Genomic DNA, 13437 nt, shown 5'->3' with positions numbered 1-13437 from the left:
GTGTGTTCCAATATCATATATAGTATTGCTATATATTACACTGTGCTTTCTTTCAGGCATGACTGCAAAATATTTATGAAGTTACTTAGGCAGATTACTTTTAATTAACATCATCATGTGGAAATCTTATCATGTTAGATGACAAATGTTAGATGGTAAATGCTTTTTGTGTTTATCAGTTTTACAACTCAAAATTATTGTGTATACTTGTGTTGTTACATATATATATATAAAAATTCTTGTTAAGCTAAGGAAGCCAACATGTCAGCACCATCTCCAAATTCTCCTTTTTAATGTGTCCGTAAGATGCAGCTCACTTAGACCACCTAATTCTTGAACATAAAACTGAAGTTTATGCTTTCATTCCATCTTACCCCTGCTGGTTTTCCTAACCATTACCATTGTGACTTAATATTGGATCACAAAAGCAGCTTTTAATAATTTATATTTAAAACTTTGACTAAACACATGTAATTTTAACGCTGTCTTTAGAATACTAATATGTATAAAGTTAAAATAGATACAGCACATATTTTCATGCTGACAAACTCTTACATTCTATAGACTTTGATACAATATTGACAATGAAATCTTGATGTGTGGTCACTTTTGTTTTCACATCCCTCTCTTTTTTCCCCCATACCACTCCTGCAAGTATTAAGTCCCTTAGTACAACTTAACATTCAATAAAATATGTTTAAATGTAACACATTTGAATTAGGAGATAACCATTATTCACATTATATAATGTGAAATTAAAAAATATTTTTGAGTAGTGGGTAGGACAATGTCATTATTATATTTATTAAAACATTTACTAAAAAAAAATTGTAATTTTACAAAATTCTATTTCTAACCTTGTTCCTAACTAAGATCTACTCTTGGATTTGAAAAGAAACTCCACCTATACTGTGCATGCAGGTGTAGCAATGGGAATAGAGCCTATTATGATGAGCTTACATTAGCCTTAAAATCAGATTTTTTAATTGCTATTCTGAGTTACAATAACTCATAACATACTACTGTATTTATGGTGGTGAATTTTTCTACTTCTCAGCAGCTACAAAGAAATTGAATAATCTAGGCTGACTCAAATGATACTTCTAATTTAAGATATATGCTGTGGAAGATTAAAGAACTTAATGAAACACAGGAAATGAAATTACCTTCACCAAACTTCATATATGTCTTCTATGTTATCTATTAATAGCTATTTTATTTTATTATTTTACTTGAAACAAAATATTTTGATGAATATTTTTATGAACTCTTGCAAGTGAAAGTAAACTTAAATAGAGAACATAGAGCTAAAACAGAGATTAAAATTTTAATGTAGTTTCAAAATGACACTATTACATTACCAGATTGAGATTTTATTTACTTAAATATACTTTCAATTAATGTGACATCAGATTGACGATCTATATACTAATGCATTTTTTCAGAGGCACTGCAATATTTCCTGCTCATTTTCTGTGATTATATCTCCTGTTCCACCATCTCCTCCTTTATACTGTCACTTCCCCCTGTTGAACTTCATATGGTCGATGATTGCCCAGTCCTCTAATTTGTTGAGGTCTCTCTGCAGGGCCTCCCTGCCCTTGAAGGAGTCTACATTCACTATTATATTTTGTGCTCGACCCTTGAGCCAGTTGCTCACCCATCACATGATGTGTTTATCCATCTGTGTGCTGGACATTTTGTCTATCAGGATCCTGGGAGAGACAGTATTGAAAGCTTTATTGAAATTCAAAAAGATAACATCAGATGACTTCCCTTGAACAACTAGGTGGGTTACCTTTTCATAACAGGAACTCAGGTTTGATAAGAAGAACTTCCCCCTCATGAATTTGTGCTGGCTGTGACCAATGACAGTGTTGTCTTGAAAAACACCTGTTTTTCAGTACCTCCCAGAATAATCTTCTCCATATGTTTACCAGGCACTGAAGTGAGACTGACAGGCTTGTGGTTTCTGGGGTCGTCCTTCTTGACTTTTTTGAAAATGGGGACAGCTTCCAGTCATCTGGGACCTCTCCAGATTCCTAAGACTATCAAGAGAGGTTTTGAGATGACATCAATCAACTTTTTGAGGATTCTGGGATGAAACCCATCAAGTCCCATAGATTTGTAAGTATCCAGCTAGAGCAGCAGTTCCTGCACAATTTCAGGGTTGACTGGGAGTTGATTATTCTCACAGTCATGGTCCTCCAGCCCAAGGCACTGGGACCCCCTTGGTCCATCATCCGTGTTGAAGACAGAGGCAAAGAAAGTGTTAAACACCTCTACCTTGTCTCTGTCCTATTTTGAGAGGTGACCATCCTCATCCTGTAACAGGTCAATGATATTTCTGTACTGCCTATTGCCATTAATGTATTTGATAAAACTCTTTTTATTGTCCCCCACATTTCTGTCCAGCTTCAACTCCAGTTGAGCTTTAGCTGCATGAATTTTGTCCTGACAGCGGCAAGCAGCATCTCTGAATTCTTCCCATGTCACTTGACCACGTTTCCACTGGGCATACATCTTCCTTTTTCGCCTTATTTCCAAGAGAATATTCCTGCTCAGCCAAGCTGGCCTTCTGCCTCACTGCTTTACTCCTGACATTTGGGAATTGCCTGCTCCTGTGCCCTGAGGAGGTGATGTTTAAAAAGCGACCAGCACTGATGGACCCCAGCACCAGCAACTGCTTAGTCAAAAAGCTGGAGAGGTTTAACATTTAAAAGCTTAGTTCACTAGTGTGAAGCAGAGGGGTTTTTTTGTTATTTGGGTTTTTTTCTTGGTTAGTGAGTGTTTTGTTCACAGTATTGTCAACTTCCCCTAAAAATGTGAATTATTAGGTCAGATAGGTACCCCTGAAATGAGAGGTTCTGTTTCTTCTTTTGAGGGTAGCTGTGCATCTTGATGAGGGAAGTTTCAGAGACACAGGGATGTCATAAGAAAGCATAAATAAATAATATAAAGGAACAGCAAGTCTGCAGCTCATAGTGAGACAGATTTTGAAGAAAACCAACAGACAGCACTCAAAGGTCATGAAAAGGAAATTCCCAAGGTAGTGGGCTAAAGTCCTTGACACTCAGGAAGTCAGGATTGACTGAAATGAAGTTTGAAAACAAAGACTTTTTCTGAAAGAACACAGGAGGTAACGGGAAAGTTATTTATAAACTGGCTCTTCTTTCTTTCTCTCTCTCTCTAGTTAGATTATTTGAACTTAAAATTTTAATTATTAGCATACACATTAAAGTAAAAGTTCTGTTTGATTTGTTGTCCTAATAAAGTAGTCCTATTTTCCTATAGAGTTCAGTCTTAATTTACTTCCATTACTACAAGCCTTGGCAAACTCTCTAGCAGAACTGTACAACTGTTGTAGGGAATTTTTCTCCTGTACAGCTAAGTGTTTTGATCACTTTCTTCTCTCAGTCTTGGCTTTTGTTAACACGCCAGCTAGAAAACACTTAAAGATAAGGGGTTGATGATTTTTTTAAAAATTTAATAATGTGATCATCTGATGAATTTATATGAATCCAGTATTTCATGTATGACCATAAAATCATGTTCCATAGCTTTCTAATAATTATGACTTTTGAGGTTGTTGGATTTGAATCAGTGATTATATTGAAGGAGAGATTTGTGTTTTAATTAAAAATGTCTCTTTCATAACCTAGCAATGACATTCTTAGTAAAACAAAAAATATATACCCCTATCCTAGTAATGTTATGAAACAGGAGGTGTAAACTGGCTCTTATAAAATACATATTAATGGCAATAATTTCCCAAAGGAATGAAATAAGCCAAGGAAGGATGCATACCTAGGACCAACTTGCTTGCTTTGACAGAAGCAACCATAAAAGACCAAACAGAATTTGCTGCACCTTTTTCTATTAATAATCATCTTCCTTTTTTTTTTCCATCAAGTTTTTCCGGTCAAAATTCTCATCCAATCATAAGTGTAATGAAAACAAGGTAAAGAATTATACGTATAATTGCCACCAAGAGAGATGATGTTCATTTAAAACCCACAACAATTATGTAGATAGATTGTAGGCATAATAAACAGCCACAGGAGGGAGGGAGAGACAAACAATTACTCTAATGGAGAGGGGGATGTTGTGATTAACATTAAATGCTACCCACAGTAAGATATCTGCAGTAAAAGTGACATGCATGACAGCTATATAAGACACACTTGCCTGCTGTGGAAGAAAGACAGTGAGAATGAGAAATAGGATATTCTACTGTAGTAGAAGTAGCTCCCTATATTTATGAAGTTGTGAGAATATGTCTGCTGTCCACCAAAGTCAAAGTCAATTTTTTTTGTTGAACCTTCCTTTTTAGTGTCATTTTCAGTTAATAAATAAAAGTATCTGACATTGCAAATATTTGGAAAGGGAGAGAAAGGGGAATGGAGAAAGGAAGAAGAAAATCCAGCTATAGAACTCCAAGACAGGCAAATTTGTTTTAGCTGCTCATTACAAATCATACTGAAAAGTAAAAGTTCATCATTTTTTCATTAATTTATGGATAAAGACATATTTTCCAAAGATGATTTTTTTTTGGAAATGGTATATTATTAGTGTTTGAAGTACAACACAGTTGCTATTAGATTAAGGTTAGTTAATTAGCATGCAAACAGGAAGGAAAACCTGATCTATTTGCAAGTGCTAATAACTGTAGGTTTTTCTCATCAAATTCCTGGATAGTAAGGCATAAAATAAATAGAAGATTAAAACAATGGACTTATTTAAGCAGGAAATATATTCAGTTAGGGTGTATATACTGTAGCTTTCTTTCTATATTTTAGTACAATTGTGCACAAGTTCCACAAATGTGGAAAAATGGAAGACAAGGCCCTGATTTCCCTTACAAAATAGTTTACCATAAGAAGTTAATGGTTTTAGAAAATGTATGCATGAAGTACTGTTTAGGTAAAGCTGCTGTTATTTAAAGCAAGCAAAAATCTTCACAGTAATACAGTTCACTCAACCCCAACATTATAGTTGATCTCCCTTACATCTAATCTCTTATTAATTTGAATTAAATATGAACTAGCCACTGCGTTCAAAATCCCATTTTGACTGTTGATTTATCAAAAGCTATGCTTTGTTTTATTTCTGTGTATCTGGATGGAGATAAAAGTCTTGTCTTCTACAAAATAAAGTTTAAAGAGTGATAAACAATGAATTTGGGAACACAAGGGTCTTTAAAAGTGTAAGGAAATAGAGATATTATATTCAAATCTTCAATCTTTGACTCAAGTACATTGATTAAGATGGCTTCTCTGGCCTCACTGAATTGCTGGTGTTGAGAAAAAGATAAAATTTCAAAAGAAAATCAGAAATGAATGCTAATTTAGACTGAATAATTTAACCTTTCTTTCACTTCCGTGAAGACCCTAAAAACTGTCATGGTTTGAGAGCCCCAAAATCCAATTCCCTCGTTTTAGCCCCCCTCCCACATCTCAACCCAGTGTGAGATGGGTTTTCTAGACACCACACGAGACTCAGAATGGGGGGAAAGGGATATATTACAATACACTGTACAAATAAATAGTATAATACATCATATACAATCTTAACTGTCTGTACCATGACATACAGTATTTACAATGGATCAAATCTCTTCTCCCTTCCAAATAAAAGTCCAGGAGGGAAGAAGGGAAAGATCCTTTCCTCTCTCAGAGCAGCAGTCCCTCTAAGGCAGCAGTGTCTCTTTCTCTCTTCCATGCAGCAGTTGTAGCTGGATCTCTGCCAGAACACATGAGGGGGTCTCCAAGCCCCTCGACCCTTCGACGCAGGCGAAGGGTCTTATCTTCCCTGGGCTGTGCTCACCAGGACAAAGATCACATCACCACGTCATATCGCAAAGCACAGGGGTCTTCGCGACGGTCCTTATCTTCAGGGGATCCGAGCCCCTTGCAGAGTTCCGTGCTCTGTCTTCAAAACTGCCAGCTTGGCAGTGGCAGGGAGGGGAAACCCTCCTCCACATTCCATTGGCCGTCCCGATCCAGCTCCGGGAAGCCTGAGCTCCTCAGCTTCTCTCTCAGCAGTGCATGCTGCATTTTCGGACTCCTCTCAGGTGGGAGTCCACCACCCCCTCCTCTCTATGAGAGGAGAGGTCTCCAAAGAGTTTGGGGGTTCTGGTTGAAGTCCTTACCCCAAATTCTCTCTCTGTAGAACTTAGTTCTCTCTCTGCTGCTGCTCTCTTTCTCTTCAGACAACTCTGTGTCTTCCTCGGCTGCATGCCGTCTTCTGCTGCTTCTTCGGTTCTTATCTGTTGGCTCTCTGCCACCTTCCCTTGGTCAGTGCTGTTCTTGCTGCCGCTTCTGCTGTCCACGGTGGAGGAAAACCCAGCTACAGATACTTAGCCCAGTCTTACACTGTTCCAAGTCCCTGTAGCCCCCAGCCAAGGGCTGGAGGGGGGGGCCAGAGCCCCCAGGGGGCTCCTGCCCCTACTCCTCGTGGCTTTCACAACATGGCCACCTCTTCCAACAACTACTACCACTCCTTTCTTTTCTGGTCTAAGTGTGATACGTTTATATTTTGCAGGAGCACTGATTGGGTCAAACCCCAAGAGTCACCACCCCCTGGGGGTTTACCATTTTATAACTCTAGGGTGGAAAACTGTTTCCCCCCACCACAAAACCCTAGACACCAAACTTGTATGATATCACCACCCTCCTCTAAACCTGAAGGGGTTTTTTTTAGTATTTTTACTGTTACTGCATACAGATATAAAAAGAGCTTATGTTACATATCGAAGTATTTTCCTTTGTATAAGATGCAAAAAGACTGTTGTGAAATAGTAGGTGAAAAAGAAAGGAAAAAATTAATCTTTCTTACACCATGTTCACCTTCATAGATGTTATGTTTAATGGATGTGCTCCTTCCTTGGTTTCTTCTGTATATTGCAGTGGAGAGAAAATCTCAACATGCTATTGTAACACAATTTCACTGTTTTTAAAATTCTTCTGGATTTTGAATACCACTGTTCCTCTTTATGGTATTATTGCCAGATATCCTACTCTTTCACATCCGTAATGATTTAAATGAGTGAAGAAAGCAATTTGTTTTATCTCAGGCAAAGTGTGCATGTGTCTGAAGCTTTCCACAAAATGCTAAGAAAGGATTAGTAAAATCTAACGCTGACAAATCACAGTAGATCAAAAATACAATTTTAAAAATTGAACAGTAAACGTGCTATTACTAGCTTTCTATTTTTTCATCTTCAGGCATTTTCATAGTATCTGATTCTGGATTCCCTTTTTTAAAAAAAAAAGAAAACAAAAAGAATTCTGTCAGTGTTTGTTAATTAGGAGTTGATTTATCAAATTTGCTGCAACTTATTTTGCTGATTTTCCTCTGTTGAAACAGATCTTGCCTTTAATTAATAGATAATAACGCTGATAACAAGGACATTTTAATCACTCAGTACTGATGATAGATGGTTTGCCTGCTTAATTGAATTGTTACTTAACAGCATATTGTCTTTGAGAATACTGTGATTTGGATTCAAAGATGGAAGGCACATTGTAGGGTAATGTGAAAATCATGTTTATTTGTTGAAAAAGTCATTAGTTTGTAGCAGAGAAACTACTGATTTTATTCCAAATTTCAATGCGAAAACTGAGCATTTGAGTCTTATATTTTTCTCCTTCTGTTTATCTGACATTTTATATGTAAAAACATGGAGAACAGAGTATATGTGGACACCATCAATGTTTGCTAATAGAAATATCCCTATTCCACAGCCCCATAGTTGATTATGCAGATTTATAAATTAATTTGTTGAATGTTTCAAAAAAAGAAAATATAACATAAGAATTAAATTATTTTATTCTAGGTTCTTTAATACAATTTCTATTAACTGTTGGTAGTGTTAATAGGTTGCTTCAGAGCACATTTGGATTTTACTCAGTTTCATTACTATTTTGCTTAATTTGAAGAGATGGTTTACATAAAACCAGGTAAATCTGAAAGTAGAAATAAAAAGTATCAGAAAAGATAATAATTGCAAGTGCAAAGTATTTAAATATCCATATTAAACAATGTAGGAAATATAACCAAAGTAAGTAAAAGGAATATGGCTTACCTAAAGAGCAAGGCAAAGCAGAAAAAATGTTGGGAAGGAATCTTTCACTGAATATCTACATTAACCAAACAAACAAACCAAAAACATATTCTAAACTCAGAAAAATTAAATGTAAACACATAAAAAGTCAGGCCAAAACCAGTTTGGAGAACAAATAAAATGAAAAAGAGTATCTAATAAAAATGTGTTTATTGAAAATGTTAAAGCAAGAAGCCTTCCAGAGAGTTTGTGTGAAGCCAACAGACAATCCAGATATAAAATAAATATACTACTATAGAATAAAAATGTAAATGACCTGCTTATATGTTTATGGTTCAAGAACTTCAGTGAGATTTCACCAGTCTTCATGAAGGATTCATTAGCTAATCTCTTCTAAATAAAGAATCAGTAGGTGCAGCTACAGAGCAGATAGACAAATGTAGGAACAGGACACCTGCCAAGACTAGGCAATATTTTACATGTAGTTGTAAATGAACTGAATATGAAATACCTAATAAACTACTGTGTAACAAAATACCTAATATACTACTATGTAAAATGTCACAATTGTCTTTTCTAGGATTCTGTAAGTCCGAATAACTGAAACTAATAAGACTGATATTTCTATCAGGTAAATAGGATATATAATAAAAAACAGAGTTGGGGTCCTCATAAATGAGCAGCATACCAGGCAAGAGTTGTCATGATTTTAAAAGATGTCTCATAAGTCTTCTTCAGTTCCTTGAAAGAACTGTAGCAAATGTATGATCAAAGGAAATCAGTTTAAAAAAACCACTTTTTGAAGTATAAGTTGATTTTGATATGGTCCTCATTACCAAACAGTAAAGGAGGACATACTGAATAAGAATGAATGCTCCCGTAGTGAAGGTCACCCATGAACTTTCCCAAGACATATGTTGTTAAATGCACATATTCACAATGTGAAAAATACTGTGAATACCAGTGACAGAACTTGCTTATGATTTTGACTTATTGGGGAGAATAGAGACAGGATCTGAATATGAAGAACTGCAGTATCTCCTTACACTACTCAGTGATTAAGTAATAAAATGTCAATGTGAAAACTGAATGTACTTAAATATAAAGTATCCCTCTCTCCACTCCATCAATTTTAAGTTTTTACATACAGTAATGTGCTCAGAGCCTAAGTCTCACAATTCAGGAATGAGACATTTCAGTTATGATAAGTAGTTCTAAGAAAATACCAACTTGTTAGCAGCCAGAAGAACAAACTAAATCCTAGAAATTACTGTGAAAGAAATAGCAAATAAAATAAGATCATTATACAGTTGTATAAATGGATTGGCTCCATGGAAGCCCATATGCAGTAAATTTCCCTTCCTCTGTCTCAAGAAATATACAGTGAAGCTGCAAAGGATTTAAAGGAAATACCAAGGCTAAGCAAAAGTATATAGCATGTTCTGTAGGGAGAATGATTGAGCAGATTAGGTTGAAAAATTCATGAATGAGGGAGAAGACCATAGAAAGCTATTTAACAATCCAAGCTTTGTAGAGCTGAACAGGGCTAAGGAACCATCATTCCCTTCACCACATGAAGCGTCTTCTCACTTGTGTCTTCCTTAAAATATTTTTGTACTGATTTTATGCCATATAAACTGTGTAAACACATTTACTACCTAAGCCTTCATACCACCCAGTTATAAGCTTGTGTGATTTCCAGAGGCATATTAGAGAAACCTGTTGATGACAGGATATAGATTTTTTTCTACTAAAAATTACTGAATAGTTACTCCTTCATAATACCGCTTTTAGAATTTTGCTATTTTTTCCTGACTAATGAGAAAAAAAGAAGGAAAAAGATTTTTTTTCCTGTTTCTTGAAGATCAAGGATTGGACTAGCCTCGAAGATGTTGGAGAAGTTACATAATTTTATTCTTGTTTTCCAGGTTTGTCCAATGCTAGTTAACTCTTGGAGACTCTCCCCGATTATTCTGTGATATACTCAAAGATGTTACAAAAGGCATCTCACATCTGAAAAGGGCAAATTGTATTAATTTGTGTAAACTATTCTGGAAAAAAAATAATAGGCAGAGTAAAAATCTTTATGGGCAAGTTGTTCTAAAATGCAACTCTGCTGACTCAAAAAAGATAGTATTTTAGTCCATAAATTTTCACTCCACAGAACAGTGATTTATAAGGCTCTTGTTACTGTGAAATATATAAGAATTTAAAGTACTGTGTAAGCAAGTTTAAGTCCAAGCAGTGTTCATTATTTGAAGATTACACCATTGTTTCCAGAGAGTTAGGTCACTTGCTCCCGTACTTTCAGCTTTGACTGACTTATTACAGTTTTGGTGTTTTCTAAGCCAAGTAACAATAAGTAACGCTAAGCAATAGTACCTACATCTACATTTGCAACAATTCACATTAACCCCTTAAAAGAGATCATTCCCAAGACTCAAAATAAAATTTGTATTGGAATGTTCATAGTTAAGGAAAAAAAGAAAAGGAAAAGCAAAACAGCAACAGATTCATTAAAAAACCTCTCCAGAATTTGAAATTTCTGAGTGTTCTTCATATGCAATATTCTTGCAATTAGCTTTTGCTAAGCCTTTTAGCATTTCAGCAGACTGAAGAGAATAAAGGCATTATTGTTTTAAGGGTCAGTAGGAGATTGCTCCTCTTTTTTCCATCTACATTAGTTGACAGTCCATTTCAGCAACCACTGATACCTTAGACCCAGTCTATTAAATAGTAAGCCTGCACATACTGCTAGTTTTATCTGTCCATCGGGGTTAAATCTACACTAATCCCTAGTGTAGAATTGGAAATGGAATTTGGAAAGGGCCAGGAGAATCCAACCTACTGAGTCACAGGCCAGGGATCACCCAAGTTGCTCTGCTACTAAGCAGGACTGATTACTTTTCAAATGCATAAAGTAGGACAGACATTATTGTTTTTCTGCACACTGGTATGAGGTATCTAAGGGTTGGGGGGGGTCTTGATATCTTAAAGTGAAAAAAATTAACTTTCTTAGAGCAGCTTCTTCGATTTTTTTGTGTGCTCTACAAGAAACAACTTTTCTAACACTACAGTATATAGTATTTATTTATTTCTCATCCATTTCCTTATTAGTTAGACTTTGGTGCAGTTGTAAAGAAAGGGAGTAGACGCATTTAATACTTGGTATAATGCCTTACTGCAAAATATAAGCTGGGGACTTCTAAAATATGCATGATTTTGCTAACCATTAAAACCATTTAACAAAGATTTTCTTGAATCAAATACTTCTAGACAACTAAAACCACATCTGCAATCCTTTACTTGTGCTCATCTGTACAAGAGCAAGAAAAGCAATAAGAAGACAAAACTGTTTGTTCTAAACTCATAGTTACTTTGATGTTTGAATGCACATTTTTGTTGTGATTTGTGTTAGCAGTCAAATGCATATGTGCATTTGCAGAGACACCTCAGAAAAAGTTTTAGTATATTGGCTTATGTATTAACTTAATATTATATATTAAAGTAGAATCTTAAAAGGACTAAGAATATGAAGATTTGACACTTTGATGTTGGAGGAAAAGACCTCTGGTAATACTTAGCAGAAGATGCAAGCAGAAATCCCAAATGTATCTCATGGAAAAGCAATCTCAAATTTGAAATTAACATTTTACAAAAACAGTTATTTATCTCTAAATTAGTATTACTTTTACTGTTGAGGGTAATCTTGGGTGTCAGGTTTACAGAGGTACGGATGTTTCATTTTCAACATGAAAAGGTTTTCTGCTTCTAATTGGTTTAGGGAATGTCTTGTTTGAAATTTTATACTGAGTTTTATGTCTTTAGTGGAGTGGCAAACATAGGAGGAGAAAGAAAGAGATAAACCTTGGAAATAGTTTCAGCATTTTAAATTCAAAGCATTGTCATTCAAGACTTGTTTAAAACTGGAAATGACTACCTGGTTGGAGAGGCATGTCTTTTGTGAATCATTTGTGGCTTTATATAAGGCTAAATATGATGGCACTACAAACTCCACGTCACTGTTCTGTTAGTACAAATATAATACGATAAAAAATTAGTTTGTGAATGTTCAAGGCCCTAAACATTACTTGTAAATAAACTATTACTTTTATCAGTATTGTGTATGGAGAAGAGGTTTGTTGTATGGGATGAACCACCAAATAGAAACTCAAATTGAAGTTTCAAATATCCACGATAGTACTAAGCCACCTATAAACTGTTCAATTCCTGTTCTAATTTAGGGAAAGCAGCACAGATGAATTTTCCTCTACTGTATTTCTGATTTAACATATCAAAAAGCAGATTCAAATTCAACGGTTTTTGAGGCTGATGAAGGCTAAAACATCTGAGATATTCAGTAGTACATCTAAAGCTTCCAAACTTTTTAATAGGGGGAAAAGAGACAAAGTTTTTCAAGATCTACCTATTGCGAATGTGCTGTACTTAGTCCATTTTTGGGGTGGGTGAAGGAAAGGATATTAAAGGCTTCTTTTCTTGAAACCATTTTGAAAAAGTTCATAATAACTTTCTTTTTTTTAAATTCATTTTTCAGAACCCATACAGGTAGGGAAATCTGGAAACCATACTTGGCATGAATTGGTTCCAGTAACAGCCAGCTGTGTTGAGGCAATTAAAAGCCGATCCTGGAACATCTATGACAAGGGACATCCTGTTGGTTTGGAAATTGGTAAATTGAAGTGAAATTATAAGTAATTAGCTGCCACACTTTCACAAACCCTATGAAAATTATTTTAGAACATCTAACAGCTGTTGTCTAATAAAGAGAAATAGTCTAGTTGCTGTGGAACATTTTAAGTGCCACTAACAGAAATGTTAGAATTCTGTGAAGGGTGGCTGCTACGTGACAGCAGCAAAACCAGAAAAGATGGTGCTGAAGAACAGGTGCTATCAAAATGTGGGTAGCAGATATGTGAAACTAAACTTGTAACTGTCACATATACCACAGCCTGAGTTTCTCTAAAGAGATTCTACACAGGGACCTGTTAAGCTCAGCTGAGGACTCTTCCCTTTTGTTAGTATCTTGTCAGGTTCACTACACTATTTAACATACATATGACTGTCCTCTGCTTTCTTCCTTCTTGAAAGAAACAAATGCTGAACAACAAATTGTTTGGCATTGATGAAACACTCCTACAGTTGAAACTCTGTAGAGGATAACAGTATTCCACATCTTGATTAAGACTGATTGGTTTTTTTCTTTTGTGTGAATTCCTAAGCACTGTTCTATGGACAATGTTGCATGTTAGCTGAAGGCAGCATATAATGATTGCAACATAATTGTTACCACTGCTGTTTTAATTTACAGTTTGTGTTTGCTTTGTCCTTCCCTTGCATGTGCTAACAGCATG

The sequence above is a fragment of the Neopelma chrysocephalum genome, unplaced genomic scaffold, assembly GCF_003984885.1.
Source record: "Neopelma chrysocephalum unplaced genomic scaffold, ASM398488v2 Primary Assembly neopelma1_24, whole genome shotgun sequence".
NCBI lineage: Eukaryota > Metazoa > Chordata > Aves > Passeriformes > Pipridae > Neopelma > Neopelma chrysocephalum.
This window is presented reverse-complemented; position numbering follows the sequence as displayed.